This window comes from Dermacentor silvarum, chromosome 1 (genome assembly GCF_013339745.2).
Source record: "Dermacentor silvarum isolate Dsil-2018 chromosome 1, BIME_Dsil_1.4, whole genome shotgun sequence".
In the NCBI taxonomy this organism is placed as follows: Eukaryota; Metazoa; Arthropoda; class Arachnida; order Ixodida; family Ixodidae; genus Dermacentor; species Dermacentor silvarum.
In genome coordinates, this window is record NC_051154.1 from 321409574 (window position 1) to 321415913 (window position 6340).

Sequence of the window (6340 nt, forward strand, 5' to 3'; positions counted from 1 at the left end):
AGAAATGCATTGGCGTTCCAGTTAGTTTCTTAACAAAACGTCGCTCTATGCATTGAACCGCAATATTAACTCGAACGCCAATGCATTTCTCCGGAAAATTCGGGAATTAATATCACGAAACTGGTGTCATCCTGAGAATTATTTTCAAGTGGATCCGCCTTGCGAACTCCATGGCTACAATTTGTAAATTGCAATATGGGCCATCAGGTAATTAGTTAAAAACTTAATTAGTGAATTTTTCTTGATTAGTCGATTATGCATTTCAATTTTTTGTGGAAGTAATGTCCGCCTCTTCGAGTAGACCAGCTCATGAATTAGAATTGGGCTATCTGCCACCGGCAACCTTAAATAAATTTTGAAAGTGTTCGCTGAGTTGAAAGCTGCATTCAAATAATCTATATAGATTATTTGAATGCAGCTAGCCAATCGTGCTGGCTAGCTGCATTTGGAAGGTGCGGAAATGAATGATCGTCGCCAGATTTAATCAGTACATGAAAGTTTATCCAGACGTCATGGCTGGCTTTCGAAGTCACTTATGGTTCATTAACAACGCCATTGATCTGGTTACATACATTCAGTATTCAAACGCGTGTAAGCGATTATCTATCGCCATGTTCCTCGATGTAAAAGGAGCGTGTGACAATGATCTTCATCAGGTTATATTTGAGGTATATTGGCGGTCGACTCTATTGTTGGGCGCGCAGGTATTCACATATGCGGTCTCGCTTTCTGAATACAGAAGATGGCCCAACTTCCCAACATTACATGCACCGTGGAGTTCCGCATGGTGGTGCCTTGAGCTCCACACTCTTCAACCTTGTATTCATCGGTCTCGACGAACGCCTACCAAATACGGTGAAGTTTTCAATCTATGCCGATGGCATCTGCGTCTGGGCATCTGGCGTGACAGGTCCTCCGGTGAGGGCAAGGTCCCAACAATGTACGACTTCTACATCGACATACCTCAGCGAACAAGGGATCAATAACCCGCGTGGAAGCTTCACGGACGGCTGAGGCGGACAAGCTTTGTCTTGGGTGCCCACCTTGCCACCTTAACCGGTTGTTAAGCCGTTACTCCTTATCAGTCGCCAACAAAACCAACAACGTCTTCTTCGTCTCCACGCTTAACCAAAAAACCCGCGCTGTACTTCAACCTCGTCCCCACTGGCACATACCCGCGGCAATACAGTTGTTGCAATATATATATTGTGAGCGCTAACTGTGCAGTTCATCATCGTCCTCATGTGTATATTTCCCATCCTCATAATCATCATCATTTTGACGGGTTGGTGTTCGTGGGATGTCTCGCGCTGTGTGACAATAGAAGAGCTCTGCCTTCGTCCCGGGCGTCGTCTCACAAGTGGTGGAGCTTGCGTTGATATCCCCGTCCGCTTGCTCTACCGGTCACCCCTGGAGCTCCGCTCTGGTCGACGGTTGTGCTCGCCAGCACCAGTCATGGCACAAACCACCGCATCCACTGCTGCTACCACCTCAGCTCCGCCAGCTGGGCCTATTTGGTCCGTCGCCGCACCGCAACGCGACCCTCGGGTTTTTTCTGGCCTTCGCAGCGAAGACGTGGAAGACTGGCTTGACCAGTACGACAGGGTGAGCGCTTGCAACCATTGGGACGAGTCAAACAAGCTCCGAAACGTTGCCTTCTACCTGAGGCAGGTCGCCCAAACTTCGTTTTTCAACCATGAGCGTGACTTCCCTGATTGGCCAGCATTTACTGCGCAGCCTGCGACAGATATTTGGCACATCTGCTGGGCGCTCCGAAGTAGCGAAACAGAAGCTCGCTACCCGCATTCAGGGAGCCGAGGAATCCTATACCTCTTACATTGAAGACGTTCTGGCTCTCTGCCGTCGCGCTCAGAGTGACATGCCCGAAGTGGAACGTATCCGCCATATCCTGAAGGGCATCAACTCCGTTGCTTTTCACGCCCTTGTTATTCAGAACCCCACTTCCGTTAGTGACATCATCACGACTTGCCAACGACTTGCCACGATCTGCTCCTTTCGTCTTCCACGCGCCTCCTGCGACGCTCACCTTAACGACAACGAGGAATTGTGAGCGCTCATCCGCATCATAGTGCGAGAGGAGCTTCACGGCCATGCTCCGGCCAACACCGCAATTGCGTCTTTGCGCGCTCCTCCTCCCAATTAGCGCGAGATCATTAAAGAAGAACTGGCGTCCATGTCAAGTGTCACACATGCCCGGTCCCCTGCGCCTGTTTGTGCACCTTCTTACGCCGAGATTGCTTCGCGGCCTGCGGTGCCAGTTTCATCTGCACCTGCCACCATTGTCTGCGACCACCTGGCCTTGATGGCAGCGAAGGCCCCCGTGCAACCATACGACTCTACCTGGCGCCCGTCCCGCCCAGTATGTTTCTACTGTGGCATACGTGGCCATATCTCTCGTTTTTGCCGCCAGGCGCCAGCATGATGAACGACGTGGCTATTCCACCTATTTCCACCTATGAGAGAGACTATGCGCCCAAATCGGATGCCTACGTTCCAGGACCCTATATATCCTCGTCACGTCGCTCGCCCTCACCTCCGTTGTCCCAAAACATGTCCCGGTCTTCTCGCTTACCCCGTCGTCGTTCCCCGTCTCCGTTCCGCGTACTTCATCGCCCCTGCGTCCGGCCTCCACTTCTTTTGACAACCATCCGGAAAACTAGACGCTGCAGTTTTTGGAGGAGAAACTGCTTGTTTGCGAACTTTCCATATTCCTCCTGCTCGCCCGACTAATTTACTCGCTGTTTGTGTGGAAGGTGTTTCTGTCGACCCTCTTATCGACACTGGCGCCGCCATCTCTGTTATTCATCGCGACCTATGCTTCCGTCTACGAAAAGTGCAAACTCCGTATGTTGGTCCGGTCTTATGTAGCACCAATGACAGTCCGATTTACTCTACCGGACCGTGAACTGCTCGTGTCCTCATCGACGGAATTCGCCATCATATACAGTTTAGTGTGCTTTCGTCGTGCGCTCATCTCATCATCTTAGGCTGGTATTTCTTGTCAGCTGCATCTGCTGTCATTTCGTGCGGACAACCACTTATACATATTACGGGCACCGAGCTCTCTGACGCTGCCGATTCCTCGCCGCCCCACCTTGTCACAGCGGCAGATTTTGTTCTTCCACCCGGCCAATCCCATATTCTGACCATTAGATCTAGCGAATATATCAATGGTGACGCAGTGGTTTCCCCTTCTCAGTGCTGCATTTTTCGGGGAATCGCCATCGCTTCTTGTCTACTGCGTCTCTCATGTGGCTGCCCCAATCTGACCGTCTACAACACAAGATCAGAGCCACTTCTGCTGCCGGAGGGGTCCACTTTTGTCATGCTTATCGACGCAGCACCAGTATGTGTCGTCACTGCTTCGCCTGTTTCCTCCTTCGCCGAGTGTACGCCCACGGACGGTTCACTCAATGCTCACAGGGCCACTGTGAGTTTAGATCTGAGCCCAACTCAGACTGATGCCTTGCTGACCGTCTTAAGGAAACACCAATCTTGCGTTGACGTGTGTTAGGATGCCGTGGGTAAAACAACCGTCAACTCATCATATCGAAACCGACGGATCCCGCGTCATTCGTCGCCGCCCTTACCGTGTATCGTCTGCTGAACGGAAAGTTATAGAAGACCAAGTCAATTAGACATGAGACATGAGACATGAGACAATGAGACATGCTCGCACGGAACGTTATAAGGCCTTGAGCAAGCCCTTGGTCGTCTCCTGTTGTCCTAGTTAAAAAAAGGACGGCTCGGTACGCTTTTGCGTCGATTATAGGGCACTAAACAAAATTACCCGTAAGGATGTATATCCTATGCCCCGTATTTACGATGCTTTGGATACCTTACAAGGTGCCGAATACTTTTCGAGCCTTGACTTGCGTTCTGGATATTGGCAGATCCCGATGCATGAGCCCGACAAAGAGAAGACGGTGTTTGCAACACCTGATGACCTTTTCGAATTCAACGTAATGCCTTTGGGTCTGTGCAATGCGCCAGCCACATTTGAACGAATGATCGATACCGTACTACGTGGCCTCAAATAGAAAACCTGCCTATGTTACCTGGACGACATTGTCCTCTTTTCGTCCAGCTTCTCCCAGCACCTAGAACGTTTAGACGACGTTCTCTCGTGTCTAGCCAAGGCCGGTCTCCAGCTCAATACTAAGAAGTGTCGATTTACGAGCCGCAGCATCAAAGTATTAGGTCAGGGGGTCAGCAAGCATGGCATTGAGCCAGATCCCGACAAGGTCGCTGCTGTACAGCATTTCGTAATGCCAACACACACCTAAACCCTTCCTAACTTTCTCGGATTAGCATTGTACTTGCGCCGCTTTGTCCATGGCTTCGCGACAATCGCAGCTCCTCTTCATAAACTCCTGAACACGACCATCCCCTTTACCTGGACGGATGAATGTGAAGCCGCCTTTCAGACCCTCAAGCGATGCCTCACGTCAGGACCAGTGCTTCGTCACTTTGATCCCACAGCCTCTACTATCCTCCACACTGACGCGAGTGGGCATGGAATATGCGCTATCCTGCTGCAGTGGAACCACGCATCTAAAGAGCAAGTCGTGGCCTACGCGAGTCGTACTCTTTCTCCTGAGCGAAACTATACTATCACCGAACAAGAATGTCTCGCCATTGTATGGTGCATACAAAGGTTTCGCCCCTATTTATATGGCCGCCAATTCACAATTGTGACTGACCACCATGCTCTGTGTTGGTTGTCCTCCCTGAAGAATTTAAATTGTCCGGACGCCTCAGCCGTTGTGTTCTGCGTTTGCAGGAGTACGACTACACTGTCACATACATAGGTCTGGCAGGCAACATCAAGATGCTGACATTTTATCTCGTTGCCCGCTGTCGCCAAATGCCCATGTCTCACCTTCCCTCCGTTCGGCAACGCCCAGTCAACCGACCACAACCATAGCCCCGGTACGGTTCGTGACTTCGGTACACATTCTGTCCTCAGAAGATCACGCCTGGTTCCAACGTGCAGATACGTACTGCCGTACAATTATCGACCGGCTCACTGGCTTATCCAGTCCTCCCGACAGCCGCTTAAGACGACAACTGGCACGGTTTAAACTTCATGATGGCTCATTATTGCGGCAAGTTGACCACCCTACCGGTCACCGATGGGTCCCAGTCGTCCCTCGCTCACTTCGACTGCAAATTTTACAAGCTTTTCACGATGACGCAACGGCTGGCCACTTAGGATTTCATAAAACCTACGACCGCATTAAGACTCGCTGTTTCTGGCCTGGCCTGTCTACTAGTGTTGCCAAGTACGTCAGCCCTTGTGCGTCATGCCAACATCGAAAACGTTCGACCTCTCTTCCCGCCGGCCCTTTACAACCATTGCCGTACCCGTCCGTTCCCATTGAATTCGTGGGCATCGACTTATACGGACCCCTTCCGCTTACACCCGCGGGTCACCGCTGGATTGTCACCGCCGTGGACCATCTCACTGGCTACGCTGAGACGGCAGCTCTTCCTTCTGGTGCGGCCTCTGAGGTCGCCGAGTTTCTCCTGCAAGCCATTATCTTGCGCCACGGTGCGCCTCGTGTTCTTCTAATTGATCGTGGCAAGACATTTCTTTCCCATGTTCTTGCTGAAGTCCTGCAAACCTCAAACACCATGCATAAGACCACCTCTGCATAATATCCCCAGACCAATGGCCTTACCGAGCATTTCCATCGAACTCTGTCTGACATGATCTCCATGTATGTGAAACCCGACCACACAAACTGGGACACTATACTTCCTTTCGTCACGTTTGCATATAATACTGCCGTTCAACGCACAACAAACTACAGCCACTTTTTCCTCGTGTACGGCCGTGCACCATCTTTTGTTTTGGACACCACCTTTCTCTCTACGCCTTCTGTTCCATCCAAATCTCTACCAGAGGAGTTCGCCGCCCGCGTCGCCCACTGCCGCGAAATTGCGCGCGCCCACACCGCGACCATTCAGGACAAGAGGAAAGTCCGTTTTGATGCGACCCGTCGTGTCATTTCGTTCCGCCCAGGCGACGAAGTGCTCCTGTGGACACCTGTTCGAGTGCCAGGGCTCTGTGAATAATTTATTCACAGTTATCGCGGCCCATATACCGTGCTTGAAAGAACATCTGCCGTGAACTATCGCGTTGCTCCTGTTACCTCGGTTACTGACCGCCGTTGCCACAGCACTGAAATTGTTCACGTCTCTCGCCTGAAGCCGTATCTTCGGCGTTCCGACCGTTTCTGACTCGCTGCCTTACCGGCCGCTTTCGTGAGGGGGGTGGGGGGGAGTTAGTGTGAGCACTAGCTGGGCAGTGCAT